The sequence below is a fragment of the Cupressus sempervirens genome, chromosome 7, assembly GCF_028749045.1.
Source record: "Cupressus sempervirens isolate cs-2001-9-10 chromosome 7, ASM2874904v1, whole genome shotgun sequence".
In the NCBI taxonomy this organism is placed as follows: domain Eukaryota; kingdom Viridiplantae; phylum Streptophyta; class Pinopsida; order Cupressales; family Cupressaceae; genus Cupressus; species Cupressus sempervirens.
The window spans coordinates 378,195,787-378,213,449 of record NC_143124.1 but is presented as its reverse complement, the minus strand read 5'-3'; the positions used below and the strand labels follow the sequence as shown (position 1 = coordinate 378,213,449).

Genomic DNA, 17,663 nt, shown 5'->3' with positions numbered 1-17,663 from the left:
GCAGTGAAGCACCATACACTGCCACCAACTTCTCCATGCATTGGAAGGTATGCAGATTCCACTTGAATAAATAAATGAAGTTGTATGTGAACTAGTTCATATCTACAATCAAGGAATTGGCAACCTATAAATGGAAGCAAATGTCAAGTGTCTGCAACTCTAGAGCATCCTTCCCATGCCAAACTCACTATGCAATGAGTTTGATTTGAACTAATTTAGCACTATCTAAATCTTCCTATGGTTTATTAAGTGTTGGAACCTAAAGATTACAAAACACAAGCCACTCCATTCGAAGCAAAGTTGACTCCTTATCATTATAAATCTTTCAAATTTCCTTCATGAAAATTTTTCACATATTTTCATAGGTAGTTTACCCCTATATTCCATGCTAATGATTTTGAAAGCTTTTGTGTTATTGGTAGAGGTTTGTGTTATTGATTTGCACAAACATTATATACTCTTCATTGTTGAAAGGATAACATATTGCACAAATCTAGAAGGGCATATAAATGATATATTTGGATTATTTCTATAGATGCACTTGTTAAGGCTCTCTAGAAAAAAATGGCTTATTCTTTTTAAGAATATAACATTCATATCTAAACTAGAATGATTCTTCATCATGGTGATCATTTGGTCTTTCTTGTAGAAAACAAAGTTTTACACCATAATTACATGAGAATCAAAATTATGTGCATCACCTAGAATTGATGAAAATGTTGCCTTGACCAATAGTGCAGCATCCTTGTCGTGTCAGAAATTTCTTAGCTTTAGTGCAACATTGTATTATCATGTGGATCTCTCTCTTTTTGTTGGCACCTACTTCCTAACAACTCTTGCCTAGAAGATTTAGCTTTTATAGATTCTCAAAAACTTGTGCCACATGATGAGGAGTAGATGAAATTTTGAGAATGGAAAGAGAAATATGTAGATCGATAATTCACACGATAGTGACACCCATCCTTTATTTTTCTAAAGGACCGAATTCACCACAAAGAATCTAGAAAAAGAAAATGAATTTTTTTCCAGAATCATAGGTGAAGGAATGAATAGTGATATGCAGAGCTCTGGACACGTTTGGGAGCTCCTAGTTTTATTTCATTGAAACTATGATTTCTTGTTTCATTAAAAAAACACCTAATTGAGTTTTCTATAATTTCGAAGGGACCATTGTGACCACACTTCATAGGTTTCCAAACAAGACATTTCCTCATTTTATAATGTTGTGAGTTACAAGATCTCAATTTTTTCTATGAGAAATCATGACCTAAATTAAGTTTATGACTAACAAACTTCCATAAGGGATTCTTATCTATAACAAACAAAAACCCAAACCCAAATATAGATCACACTATTTCGTGAGCTTTTTGGAGGAAATCATGTCTGCTGACTATTTTCCTCTTGAAACATTAGAATATCTTTCCATCTTAAAAATGGGGTTACTAGAATTAGGTCAAGATTTGAAGAACAAAGTGGCAACACAAGAAGAGATAGTGGAGATGGAATCTGACATATGGAGCAAGCTGCCACAAGAATTATTAAGGCATGTTATAACTCAACTACCCACTCTCTTCAGTGTAAGATCTAGGGCTATTTGCAAAGGATGGAAACATATTCTTTCTCCTGCCTGCAATTATCATATAATACCATCCACTGTTATTCATGAGTTTCCATTCCTTTCTTTTCTAATTAGTGGTATAGATCACTCTTATTACAAGAAATGATAGTTTCAATGTTGCATATATATTTTTTATTTGAAAGCTCGGGCCTCAATCTTACATTGATTATGACACGTGGAATTAAAATCTCACTAGGTTGTAACCTTCAAATGGAAAATCATGTGGATTCAACTTGTTTGAAGAAGATCAATTACATAAAATTTGTGTTGAACTTTGCAAGAACATGATCTTCCTCGATCACTTCCCCAATATTACTTATGAAGCCCCAATATCACCTACAAATTTCCATAATACCCTATACAAGAATGAAATAACATAAAATAATATCATGATATTACTATAAGCTCACACAAATAGACAAGATTAAATTTTAACATACTAAAATTTTAGAGCATATGTCACTATCTAAAATTTTTCGTAATATACTATTTCATTTCCAATTGCATGTGTACTATCCATATGTTGACAAGTTGATAAAAGTTGAAAAGAACCACAAAATAAGCATGTACCATCCAAGCATGATGTCTTGTAAAATTTTTGGTTGTCCCCTATTTCACATAAAATATTGGAAATGAATTCCCTTGAAGATCTTGGTGGCTCATTCATGTCACAATCCTGCAAAACAAACTGAGAATGAAAAACTATGCATATATGCCTAAAACCATCAAAATGGTTAGAAAATTCAATATGTATCCTATAACAACAAGCTGTGCCTGTGTGATTTATCTTCACATAAAAAGGTTTACACATCTCAAAAAATATTTAACTTATTCGAATTTGAGGATACATACCAATAAATTTTACAAAAAATTGTGTTTGAGTTGAGTCCAAAAAATGTTTCACATGTGGGTTGTGATTTTTGCTACCAATCCTCCTTCTTACAACATCTTTTTGATTAGGGAAAACACGTGTGTTATTTTTCCAAAAATCTTCAATCAATGATTTCAAGGCTTCACTAATTTCTTTATCCTTTCGTGGTAGTCTACCACTAAATGTCCATAACTCATTTTTTTTTGGATATTCCAATCTCTCATGCCTTAGCATGGCTCTCCTTAGAGTACCTCTACCAATTTTTAATGTTTTGATTGTCTTTCTCATGAGTCTAGCTTTCTTCATTTGAATCGTCCATCGTTCTTAGCCCAAGAATCTTTATGATAGGCCTAAATTTCAAATTCTTCATCATTTCAACAAATAATTGGCATTGACCTATAATATTTAATTCTTCAAAAAATAATCTCCACATATGATTAACTTTTCTTTGACTAGTATGCTTGCTAATCTTGTAAGGCATTGATTTCAAAATGTTAGTATTAATATCAATCAAATATTTTGGTCTTCTAAAATGAATTCTAGAAGGTGTTCTAATATATGTAAGGTGACATAAGATACTCTAGCATGTGCTAATGTATAAACTAGAGCATGCACCACTAGCCAAGGATTCATGAAGTCTTTGAATCTCTTAGTTAGTATGATCATAGAGCTCATGAGGTGAGATAGGTTGTTGATCTGGGGGAATAGGTCATTTCTAGGGGGGAATAGGTTGTTGCTCAGGACGGACAGGTTGTTGCTACTCAATTGGATAGGTTGCTACTCAGGGGGGATAGGAGGTTGTTGATTTGCCATGTTGAGGTCAATGTATGTAGTATGCATGCGTATAATGTGTAAACCTGAAATTTAAATTAGAATATGACATTGAATAAACTTGAAATTTATTACAATGACATTTAGGAAACTAGAATCTCATAAACATGAAATTAAACTTATAATATGTGTAAATGTTAAATGAACATAACATACATACTACTTGGGTGTTTTACTTCCTAAATTAAAATATGACATTTAATAAACTTGAAATTTATTACAATGACATTTAAGAAACTAGAATTTCATAAAGATGAAATTAAACATATAATACATGTAAACATGAAATGAACATAACATACACATGTACATAGAATTTTGTAAACATGAAATAAGCATAACACACATCTACATGTGTGTTAAATTACTTCCTAAAAGTCTCAAATTTGAATGTTGTATGTGTGCATATATGAACCCTAATAAAACCCTAATAAAATCCTAATCTAAAGTCAACAAAAAGTGTAATCAAAACCCTAACCATAGAAGCTTAATTGTAGTCCAAATGTAATTCTAATCCTAACCTAGATACTCACTCTAGAACCCTAACCATTATTTAATTTTTCATCAATTTATATCATGTGTCTGTGTGACAAATTCATTAAATTGTTGATTAATTCTATAGAGTCTAGATCACATGGGTGGACTACCTAACACATAACTAGGTTAAATATAGAACTAGATTGAATAATAAATTAAGGGGTCCTAATATAAATTGTTTTAAACTTGGGCCTATGTTTAGGATCTGTTCATAAATAAAGCCTAGAGCTTAGAGAATCTATAATCTAATGTATTGAAATTTCTATATATACACATGAAAATATAGTTCAAGCTCAATCTTTAAATGGTGGCTTAAGGGTCCAAAATATCAAAATTTCTATATAAATATATCAATTAATTTCTAAATTACAAACAAGTGTTGTGGTCTCTAGTTTTAAATATATGCATACATTTAAAGGGCTAATAGACTAGAGCTAGGTTCATGTTATTCATTAATATGGTTTACTAATACAATGTTTTCTAAAGGGTTTTAAGTTATGTGAAAATTATTTATATGAATTATGGAGATTTATATATTTAATATTGACTATTCACTTTACATTGATTTAGAATTATCATTCAAATTTTTTAGTTTAAGTCAAGTGTAATTTAGGTGAAGTACTTAAAAACAAATTGTGTACATTCAATTTCAAAGTTTTCATTGGTGTACAATTTAAGTGTTAGTATTAAAAACATATATTTAACAAATTTACATTGCATTAAACATATAAAATGTACATACATGTTACTAGTATGTATTTATATATGTACAAATTAAAACTACTACATGTTAATTTAACACACACACACACACACACACACACACACACACACATGAACTTAAAATTAATATATTACAAGTTCATGTGTGTATATTAAAAATTTAAAAATATGTGTATATCCACAATATTCATGTATACATACATACATACATACATACATATATGCATATATACACATACACATGTACATATGTATGTGCATGAATACACACACACACACGCACACACACACACACACATGTACATATATACACACATGATATATGTATATAACATATATATGTGCACACACACACACACATATATATTTATGTGTGTATATATATACACACATGTGCATATACATATACATGTACATGTACATGTACATATATGTATATACATATGGTGTATATATATGTATATATACATATAAAAAACATATAAAATTAAACTAAAAGCATATAAAATGAAACTAAAATCATATAAAATTTAACTAAAATAATATAAAATAGGTAAAAGAACCAAAAATTCATACCCTTTTCGAAGTTTGATGGGTTGGATGCCTCTACTTGTGAACATCTGATCGAAATTGTAGTCTCCACTATCAAAAATGATATGTGGGGTCAAAGATGACCTCTTTTAAAATTCCAAAATTTTAAAGAGTTTTGATCAAAACTAAATTAAGTAGTTTCGATCAAAACTAGCAAGCTTGAGACCAAGGTTAACAAACCCCGTCTGGGCTTGGTAGTTTCGATAGAAACTACCTAGATTGTTTCAATTAAGACTATTTAGGTAGATTCTATTGAAACTATGTGACACCCATAGTTTCTATCAAAACATGACTCATACTTTGTTCTGATGGAAACTAAATAGTTTCTATCAAAAGTATGAAATCAAGAATTGGTTGTTGTATGATTTTGGAGGAATTTCTTCCTCCAAAAAAGTGTCACCCACTATTGTGGGTTCACCCTCTTACTGATTTTATTTCATGCTCTATTTAATTCTATGACGTCATCATTCAAAATATTGTTCTTCTCCAATATGTCTATTATTGTTGTATCACTTTCACTAGAATTGCCATCTTCGAACATTCCTTTGGTGTCCAACTCATGATAGAGTGTGAAATTTTTTTGAATAGCCATCTCTTTTCTTTTCTTCAAGGATTTCTTTAACTCCTCTCTAGTTGCTTCAAGCTACTACACTATGATCTGGATGTCAACCATATGATTTTCAATGATTTTCCTAATTTTTCAGCCTCCATCTCTAAGATCATAACTCTGAATTCATTAGACTTCTTCTAAGAGAACAAGGCTCCATTACCAATTATTGGAAGTCTTATTGGAAAGAAAGATAATGAAAGGGGGGTGAATTAGGATATTCAAAACTTTTAACACCTTGAAACCAATAATATAAATGAATTGCATTTACCACTAATCCATCTCATATCTAAATCATGTACCATATAACTTAAACTTGAAAAACTAAAATATATCTAACTATGCATCACATCCATAAGTAAAATGTAAACACATAATACAAATATTTGGTTACCCATAAGCCCTCCAAGATTAAGGTGAAACTAGGGTGGAGATGACACCCATTAATCTTCACTACTATAAATAAGTCTATGAATACTTGCCCTTCATTAGATGGCTCAGTCATAATGATGGCCAACCAACTTTTCCTAGAAAATGATTAAGTGTTGAGCATTAATACACAACATGGCATAGATATCAACAATTTTCCTTTGTGAATTTTAGAAAATGGAGAGAACCTTGAGTTGCTACCTAGGTACAAACATAGTTTCCATGTGGATTGTGTTGATATGTGGTTTTTTTACCCCTCTTTCTAGAGCCAAATTGGATACTCATCCATTCGATGTGCAAATGATAGCTATTGAAGAAGAAGTTGTTGTAGCAAACTGATAAGGTGTTCATAAGAAAATTATGAACCCTTTGGCATTATGAATATTTTTAATATATTCATAAGTTAAATTAATCTAATTTTTTAAAGAATATCTATTATAATATTTTACAAGAAATTATCATCAATATTTTAGATTTAATCAATATGTAATTTTTAATTTTAAATGATTATGTTTCTTATCATATTTTTGCCTCTACATATTATCTAGGTCATTGTGTTTATGATATTGTCTTCCAATCTAAGTTGTTCAAACCATGTTGAATTTAATTATTTATAAATATTTATATGGTACTTTTAAAAACCTTGATTGGTTTTGGTTTTTAGTTTTGCCTACAAGTCTAGTACTGTTACTATTAAAAGTCTAGTACTGTTAAATTTAATTTCAGACAATTGTAACTATAAATTCTATTTAGTTTCTAAATAAACTAAATACTTTTAGTTCTATAGAAGGTTCCCTAATAGGGCTTAACCATAACCAATGTGAATTGTATTAAATTTTATGTTAACTTCTTCATGCTTCTAGATGAGCAATTATCATAAAATAAATGTATCATGGGCATAAGGCTTGATTGATGGTTTGACAATAAAGAATTATTTCTTAAAACACCCTTATATGGTTTGACAAAAATGGAAATGAGAAGCAGAGAAAGAGAATTCAAAATAAATATTTTGAAAATGGTTTCAGGATGAGTTTTGTGAGCGAGAAAATTTAAAATTTAAAACATTTTCTGATGTCACCATCTATCATGTCATCGCCATGTGTTTTCCTCCATATTGTCTGTCATTGATGTTACCATCTATCTTCCTCTATTTTTTTTATCATCGTCACCTTTGTATGACATATATGTATGGTATATCTTCTTCATCTTTTGTCGGGAGATTAGCTAGTGGAAATTTTATGTTTCTTCACAACAATAAATCAAAGGAATTTCACATGAGTTTGTCTTATTACCATAATGCTTCCACAAGTATTCTTAGTCTCACACTATTTTTTATACTGTAGAATTGAAATAATTCATAAGAAATCATAAATTGGTGACTTGTATACGAAGATAGATATGAATGATAATGTATCTATATTCATAATATTTGTATTTTTGGTTGAAAATTGCATTGATTTATGCGTATAGTGGACAAATAGTTTACTTTAAGACTAAGAAAGCTATGTAGTGAAAAAACAACTTTAATAAAAATGGATTTATAAGGAAAGGGCTTAAAAATTATATTTGAGTTTTCTAATAGGGTTTTCTAAAAGAGGACATAGTATTTAAAGAGTAAATAAATAATATTAAAATTTGTGTTACAATTTTTACTATTATTAAAATAATTAATAAAATGTTAATTAAAGTAATATGAATATTTTAGTAATAGTAAGTTTAATGTTAGAGTATGTTTGAAATTTTATAGAATAATAAATTAAACTAATAAACATTTATATAAATCTATTTATCTTTAATGATGAACTCTATGTGTGTTATTAGCTTGAACAAAAATTAATAAATATTTATAATCATGTTAATGTCATATTCTATGTAATAGCTATATGAAAAATTCAACCAATAAAATAAAGATATTGTAGTGGTATTAAACATCTATCACATCAAAATGAATAGATTTTTCCAATCCATAATTTGTTTGGATGTTATTTTTGGATCTGATTACATAAGTGTTTGTTTCTTTACATCATTGTTTCCCATCATAATCCATTATTCATCATTAGAATGGTATAGAGCAATAAGAAAAAATAATTACTAACTTAAATGTATATGAAAAAGAGGGGAGGTGGAAGAAGAGAAAAATGGTCTCTTTTAGATAGGTTTTGGTCTTCACCTTTTTTATTTTTCTCCTATTAATCTCTAGCATCATAATGGTGAATTACACCCATTTTGGTAATGTTTAGAAATTTCATAGTTGGTAAATCTTTACTTGAAGGTCATTCTTTGACAATTTGTGTAGCTCTATATAAACTTCACCCTAATTTTTATTTTTTAATAAAATTTTTGAACTGGTAAAATAAACATGATTTGAACTGGGCTTCTTGCTTCAAAACAATAGCTCTTCTATTCCCCTTGTCATGTCTTATGAACACCCTTAAGTACGAGGAACAAAAGAGAAAATTTATGATTGTCATTATCGATTTCTTGAAGATGATGTCACTCACAATTACATATAAGTTTTTAACCTTTTATAAGATATTTGAAATTTCAATTTCCCTTGTTACGTCTCATGACAATTTCTAGAATTTCTAAAATTTGCAAGAGATGTATTTGTGCCTTATTTCATTCAAGCACTTCCACATAGGTCTACTTAGATATCACCTAATTTTGAAAAAGAAATGAAGTTGTAGTTAGTGTGTTTCTTACATATTTCACACCAACGCATTTCCATGATTTTATGTAAACATCACCTAGCTTGCTAACATTATTTAGAATTTTTTTTTTATAGCAGTGCAAGAGGTGCATTTCCTACATGTTTAATTATGAAAATTAATTGAGTTTTTAGAGAAAAAATGAAGTCAGTATGGGTTCATTTTATGCACATTCCATTACAAAAGGTTTGCATGGCTCTTCTTAACCATCACCCAGCTTGGAAATGTTTAGAAATTTTACACTTTTCTATTAGCTTTACTTAAACATTACCCTCTAAAAATAATTTTGTAGGTCCATTTTTTCAGATTGTGGGAATCTAGTAGCCCCCCTAAACTGTAATGTGCTTGGTAAACTATTTAACATGACTAGTGATGCTACCACAACATGCCCTACAAAATTGGGTGGGTTGGGGAGAGAGTGGACCTCATGACCTCATGGTTATCACATGAATCTTTTTTTGTCTCTATTAAAGTGTTACTAATTGATAGTTTTTAGAATTTTTGAACTGGTAAAATAATATGACTTGAACTTGGAAGTCTTGCTTCAAAATAATAGATATGCCACTCCCCTTACTATGGATATCATGTGTGTGATTTCATAAATAGTTGAAGTTGAGGTAACCTGCATTATGTATGGCATCTTCTTAGATCGGTTTCCTAGTATTTTCTAATGTCTCTAGGTTAGAGGATTTCATTTCTTCTTGAGCGTTATTGGTTTATTGAAAAAAAATCCATAAAGCATATGAAGAACTTGTATATAAAATGATCTACAATCTTTTCTTATCAATGCATTTGAAACTTGAAATCAAGGATAAATTTAGCACATAGTCTACTTATAGGGCTAACAAATAATTAACCTATTAAGGAAAGAGAACAACAAACGGAGTGGCACTCTTAAGAGATTTACTACATGTCCATGAATAAGTAAGATGAAATTTATTGATGGAAACTTCATCATTTGTGACTAGAATTTGGATTTATGCCATGGGCAATAAATTTTTTAAACTATAAATTATGTTGTTGCCCATTCCTAAAGAGATTATATTCCAGTAGGTATTATGCATAGATGTTTGTTTGATATTTGTATACATTAGAAAACTAATTTCTTTTTAGGAATTATTAATTCGTACTAAACAAAATTCAACAAACCATCTTAGGAAATAGTAGATCTAAACATGTGATGTAAGTCCTCCATTATGGTTATAAATTATGAAACTTGAAACCAAGATGTAGCACACAACCCATAGGTTACTTATGAGGCTAACATGTAAGGCACTAGGGAAAGTGAACAACACAAGGAGTGACACTATTAGGGGATATGTCAAATGTACATGAAAGACTAAGATGGAATTTCATCGTCAATAAGTGAAATCTTGATTTATACTATGGAATCGTGGATGACTTAAAATTTTAAATTACAAGTTATGTTTCTACCCATTCTAGAATAGTTTTTATTCTAGATAGAACTATGCAAAGATGCTAGTTGGACTTTTGCATACATTAGAATGTTATCCAGTTGGTTGAAAATTCAATATGAAAAGTGCTCTTATTTGGGAAGTGTAAAATGAATCAGTGGGTCACTTCACTAGAGGAATAATATTACATGAATTTTTTTTGTGATACTATTTTCTTCATTTAGTTTCTTTTTCAATTAAATCAACCAAGCATATTGTAGAATTCAAAAACTTAAATACAATTTTGCTAAATATAAGTTTCCCAAACATTCTTAAATGTAATTCATAAAATTTAAATAAAAAGCATTTACTAAAAAAGGTTCTCCAAACATTCTTAAACACAATTTAAAATTTTCAAATTAAAACTATTTACAAAAACAATTGTTCAAACATTCTAAAATGGAATTCACAATATTCAAATTAAAAATATTTACTCAATAAGTTGTCCAAACATTATTAAAATTCTTAAATATTATTCAAAAGACACAAAACCTAAAATAAATGAGATACATATATATAATTTAGTATTCATCTATTTTATGCTTAAAGGAAGATATACTAAAAAAAAAAATTCAAATTTATTTTAAATTTATTGAAAAATATGCATCAAAGAAATTGTTTGAAAAATATTTTATTTTAGAAGATTTTATTTTTTTAACTTAGATCAATATATTTTAATTTTTGTCAACTTTATTTTAAATTTGTTGCAAAAATGTGCATTTAAAAAATTGAAATTTTTTTTATAATACATATTAGAAGACGTGGTAAAAATTTAATTGTTGCATTTTAATGTATGATAAATAGTAAGAGTTTAATTTTTCTTTTGAATTTTTTTGATTGATTAAATGTTAAACAAAATAAATCATTCAAAATAACCCTATCAAAAAAATATTAAAATAATGTTCAAAATGTGTGAAAGCATCAACCTCACTAAAGTCTTCCTTATTGCTAGCTAGTACTCAAATTTCATTTGTATGTAGCAGAATATGTCAACAAGCATAGTGGTGTATGAGGGAAAATGTCTTTTACATAACATTGTCTATATATTCAAAATTCAAAAGACTTAAGAGATGTGAATAGGATTGTATCTAATGACTACACTTTTTTTAGTGTTTGCAAAAGTAGAAGATACATAAGTTAAATTATACATGCATGTTAGTGCATTGGTTTATTATTATGTCTTTTTGGATGCATTGGTCTGTAGAATAGCCATACCCTCATGATATTGTAAATTATATCAAGTGATCTCAATACAGTGGATCAACAATCCATGAAACTCTATCAAATGATCTCAATACAGTGGATCAACAATCAATGAAACTCTTGGGCCTTCTAGGTACAAGTGCTAGTAAATACATTTAAATTCTATTACATGTAAAAATAAAAGTAAATGTGTGCAAAATTTCCTCTCGGTGGACTAAAAGGGAAAGAGTAAAAAATATATGAATTTGGTTTTTAAGAAACTTATGTGTCAATTTCATGTTGTGCAAATTGAGCTCACACATTAGAATATACTCAACACTATTAAATTCTAAGGTTAATATAAGTAATAAAATTATATGCATCAAAGGTTATAGTATACATACCAAACATGAAACTCATAGTAGAATATGCATAGACACAAACAAGAAAAGATTTGTTAAGTACAATAGTATTCATGGTAATGAGATAAGTACAAAAGATAAGAAAATGAGTCCAAAATTGCATTGACCATACAATTTATTGTCATGTTACTACACATTAATAAAATGTAACATGTAATTATGATAATCATTCGAATGTGTTTTTCTATTGAAATAAGTAATCATACAAATAAATGAAAATTAAAAAGAAGCTAAAATAAATTTTACTAGAATTTTATTTCTAAAAGCATTTTTATTTTCCAATTTAATATTTCATTACTTTACTACATCTTTGACCGCCATTTGATATACACCTTTTGTGCATATTTTCCTTTGTCCAATATTCTATCATGAATTGCTTGCAAACCCAACATAACTTGATAATTAGGGAGCCTGGATATTCTTGTGTCTTGAAAATTAGTCTTTTATCTTAATCTAGGTAGTTGGTTCATTATACGATCTATGTCTCTAAGCTACTAACTTTTTATTGGTTTCTAGCCATTGTTTTGTAGTGTTTCTTCCTTTGTGTCTTGAAAATTAGTCTTTTATCTTAATCTAGGTATTTGGTTCATTATACAATCTATGTCTCTAAGCTACTAACTTTTTATTGGTTTCTAGGTATTGTTTTGTAGTGTTTCTTCCTTTCTAATTGGTTGGGGTTCAAGTCCTCCTTAAAATCTTTTTGTAAAGACTTTCATGTCCCTTCAAACCCTATTTTTATCCTAATAAAAAATGTACTATCATGAAATTTAAGCTAGGACTTATTTGAGTTCTTGAAATACTAATTGTTTCTTCCTAAAAATATATCTATACTAAAAATATTTGTATGAATGCAAATATACATTTTTTACACATAGACAAGGTGAGTAAATATAAGTCTAGATACCTTTTCTAATTATTATCCTTTGTCCAAAGTGCAATCTTGGAATTTAACTCTGGATTTATTGAAAATTTGAAATATTCATTCTCACTTTTAAAAATAAATGTTTGATTAAAATACTCATGTGAATTCAAATATTCATCCTTTACACATGGGAAAAGAGTTTCAATATAAAAGACCTAGGGATTGACTTTATTATAATGTAATGGAAAATAAGATACTCATTATAATAAATAGACCTATATACATCAACATGTGTACTTGAATGTGCACAAATACACACAAATGTATAGTTGTGATCTTATCTATCATAATATTTTAAATAGGAAATGTGTTGAGTTCTACTTCATAAAGATTATCAAACTTTATTACAATAAAAATCAAAATATATTACAATAATTTTTAATTCAATAGTAAATTATACTTGTGTAAATTAACAGTCAATCAAGTTTTAATCTACAAAGTGCAACTTAAATTTGTAATGAAATAACTTTTTCATGAAAAATTGTGATTAATAGTGCAATCTTTTGAAAATAGTTTTGGAGGATGGAATATGAAGAGGAAAAAACTAGTTAAAAATAATCAAAACTATAGGAGGACACATTCTTTTTTATTGCATTGACTCTAGGTGGGAGAAATCTAATTATTGAAAGTCACAATTAGCATTTTGAATATTTGAATAGTTGAAGTATCATTATCTATGTGTTGTGAATGAGATGAACTAAATAAAATTAATAATCTCCTAAAGAATCTACATTGGATGCATTAAATTTTACAATGAGCTAGATTATAAAGTAACATTAAAAATGAAATCATTTAAGGATTGATGTATGAAAGCATAATTTGAGATCTAAAATTGCTTAAAGGTAAGACAATGTTTTCAATTAATGTTTGAAATTGTTATTTGAAATAGTTTTGAAATTATTTTATGTAAACATTATAAAAACACACTTCTCTACTGTACTTAACCAACGTCTTCTAACTTGGACAACTAAAACATCATTACACTAAGACTTTATTTCTAAGTAAAAATATTAAATAGTTGAAATTGACTTACTTTTTCTAAACTTAATTTTTTCCTTAATAGATAATATTTAAGAATAGCTTGTGGTTATCTAGCCAATTATTTAGACAACTTACAAAAGAGAACTTAATTTTTTCTCTATAAAAGAATCTCCTAGATAAATTATCTAAATGACTGACTTATAAGTTATCTAAATAAGTAACTGACTTATAAATTATCTAAATAAATAACTGGCTTATAAATTATGTAAATACATGACTTATAAGTTATCTAAATAAGTAACCAGATAAAAATATCCCATTATAAATTATCTAAATAACTGACAAGATAGCGACTATCCCCCTTCTGACCTTGCCCCTACCGCATAGGTAAGAATGGGTTGACTTTGTTTCCACATAACCGGACGCAATGACTCTATTTATAAAGGACGAGGAAGGACAATTATAATACATTTCCAAAAGTCCTCTGCTCGAAAGAGGTGTTGTTCGAAATGACGTCGTGGTGACGCTACATCATTAGACTCAAGCTTAATGAGAATACTGTCATTTAATTGCTTGTCGTACGCTGCCTTCTTTGGAATTGAGTGAGAGAAAAACACGTTCATTTATTGGGTTCGGAATATCCTTTAAAAATCAGATGTAGGATGAGAGATGGTCGAAAGAGAGACATTATAATAATGGAAGCATTTGTGTGTTTATCTCGGATTTTAATCAGATTGCAGAGCAGGTAGATGTTGAGGTTGACCATTATCGCGATCTGCAGTTGGTGGAGAAAATAGCAGCACGTTGCGCTTCACTTGCGGAGGAGATGAGTAATCAAAGTACAAGGTGTTCAAATGCTGCGCGGGCCGAGAAGTTTACAGGGCTAATGTAGTCTGCAAACGCAACCAGAAATCAAAAGCGAGGCTGTTACTGTTCTTGACACGGGATAAGCCAGGCGGGTCTATCGATCCCATCCTATTTCAATTGACCTCCAATGTGCAGAACGGCAAGAAGGAGAAGCCTATAAATGCCAATCAAACCATGAGGCTTTCATCATCAATGTGGCGCTTGAAAGAGAAAGAGAGAGATAAAGATATAAGTAGTGAGAATGTCGCTGGGGAATGGAATTGGGTGTGTCTGGGCTGCGACGCTCGTGGTGTTGAGCATATGGGTCTGGAGCGCAGCCGGGCAACTGGCAGTGAAGGTGGGGAGATGGAATCTTCTGGTAGAGAAGGGCGGGGTGTCGGCCATGCACATGGTCACCACGTACAAGAACACGGTGGTCATGTTCGACAGGACCAACTTCGTGCCCTCGCAGCTGCTGCTAGCGAATGGGACGTGCCGTGACAATCCACAGGACCAGTACCTGACCCACGACTGCTATGCTCACTCCATCGAGTACAACATCGCCACCAACACCATCAGGCCGCTCATGATCTTCACTGACACCTGGTGCTCCTCTGCTGCTTTCGCTGCCAACGGTACCCTCGTTCAGACTGGCGGGTGGCGGGACGGAGCAACAGATATCCGCTACTTTGTTCCTTGCTCCGACGCCTCCTGCGACTGGGATAACTCTACGCCTGTCAAGCTTCTCAACAACCGCTGGTACGCCGCCAACCAGATCCTTCCCGACAACCGCATCATCGTCGTCGGGGGCACGGGCGTGTTTAACTACGAGTTCGTTCCCAGGAAGGCCGGGGAGGGAACTTACAACCTGCCCTTCCTCACCCAGACCCGAACCAGCTCCTCAGTGGAGAACAACTTATATCCCTTCCTCCACCTCTCCTCCGACGGCAATCTCTTCATCTTCGCCAACAAGGACTCCATTCTCCTCGACTACAAGAACAACGTCGTGCTGAAGACATTCCCCACGATGCCCGGCGACGGCCCGCGGAACTACCCTTCCACGGGGTCCTCCGTGATGCTGCCGCTCTCGGCCTCCGATGGGTTTACCAAGGTGGAAATCCTCGTCTGCGGTGGCTGCCCCGACGATGGCTACGCCGCCGCCAAGGCCGGCAACTTCACGGCCGCCCTGCGCAGCTGTGGAAGAATGGTCATCTCGGACGCCAACCCCTCGTGGAGCATGGAGGACATGCCCGGGCCTAGGACCATGTCGGACATGCTCATTCTCCCCAACGGTGAGATTCTCATCATCAACGGAGCGGCGAGGGGTGTGGCCGGGTGGGACATGGCCGACACACCCGTCTTCACGCCCTACCTCTACAGACACAGCCTCCCTGCCACCCAGAAGCGCTGGTACGTTCTCGCGGCTACCGCTATTGCCCGAATGTACCACTCCACTGCCAATGTCCTGCCTGATGGCAGAGTTATGGCCGGTGGCTCCAACCCCCACTTCGATTACAAATTCACCGGAACGCAATTCCCCACGGAGCTCCGGTTGGACGCCTACAGTCCTTACTATCTGGAGAGCGTCTACGCCGTCCTCCGCCCCAAGATCATCACGGTCTCTGCCCCTGCACCCAACGTCGCCTACGGCGCCACCTTCACCGTCACCTTCTCCGTCGCCTACGGTCTCACCAGCAGCAACGTGGTAAAGTTCAACGTCTACGCCCCGCCCTTCACGACCCATACCACCTCCATGAGCCAGAGGATGCTCTCCCTCTCCACATCCACACCCCTCGCCGCCCCAAACTCCAACACCGTCTATTCCTTCACGGTCACCGCTCCCCCATCGGCCGTCGCTGCTCCTCCCGGGTACTACATGTTCTTCGTCGTCAACGGCGAGATCCCGAGCGCTGGCCAGTGGCTCCACTTCTCCTAGAATTGCCACCATGCACCGAATAGAATGTGGTATTCCATTCTCTAATAACAGTGCAGCTGCGCATAATGCAAAGATAACATGTATGGCAACCTTTTAATAAAACAAATGATGAAGCATGTCGATTCTTTCTGTGAATGTGCTTCATGAGGCTTCCACAATTCCTCTCTGCATGGCGTGCTTGATTTCGAATACATCTGAATACATTAATATACCACGTATACTTTTATATTTCAATTTGGCATCTTACATGTTTTGCATATTTTACCACAACGAACATATATCTGTAATTGTAAAAAGGTGGGTTGATGCAGCAGGTCAATTTCAACTCACATAGAAATTGATAATTCCATAACAGAATATAGAATTCAAAAACTTTCAATTCATCATTCCTCCCAAAAATTGCTTCTATATGGTTCTCAAACTCTATTAAATAATACTAATACAAAAAATAGGAAATTTCAGAAATTTGGCAGATTTCGGCAACAAGAGAAATATGCCATTTTTGATAAGTTCTTAAAAACCCCGGAAAGCAATTTTGAAGATTCGTAAATCTACCCTTTAATCTAAAAAGGTGAATTGCCAACTAATCTCGAAAATTTAGAAAGAAATTTCAAAGTTATTACAAACCCAAAAAATCAAAAAAACACCTAAGCTATTTAAAAGTGAAATTCGGAGGTCAAGATGGAATATCTGGCTCTCAAAAAAATAGTCGAAACAACCCCAACAAAGCTAGCTTAGCTGGAATCCACCTCAACTATATATTTTTAAAAAAACCTAGAAAAATCTAAGAAAACACATATTCAAGTCAAAAGTTATGACTCTCCAAACTCCCTGCATCAATAGGGAACTAATCCTTGTTTCACTAAATTAATTTTTATAACCATGTATTTCTAATTTTAAAATAAATTAATTTTTTAGTCATTAATTCTTCTTTTGGATTGGCAAGCTTGTATTTTCCTAGGGGTGTATTTGTTTTTTAATTAAAAAAATATTAAAAATATAATA

At 32.1% G+C, this 17,663-nt stretch overlaps 1 pseudogene; it reads left to right on the top strand.

The window, feature by feature from the left end:
• Positions 1-14,984: 14,984 nt before the first annotated feature.
• LOC149547041 (aldehyde oxidase GLOX pseudogene) lies at positions 14,985-16,658 on the top strand (annotated as a pseudogene).
• The last annotated feature ends 1,005 nt before the right edge of the window (positions 16,659-17,663 follow it).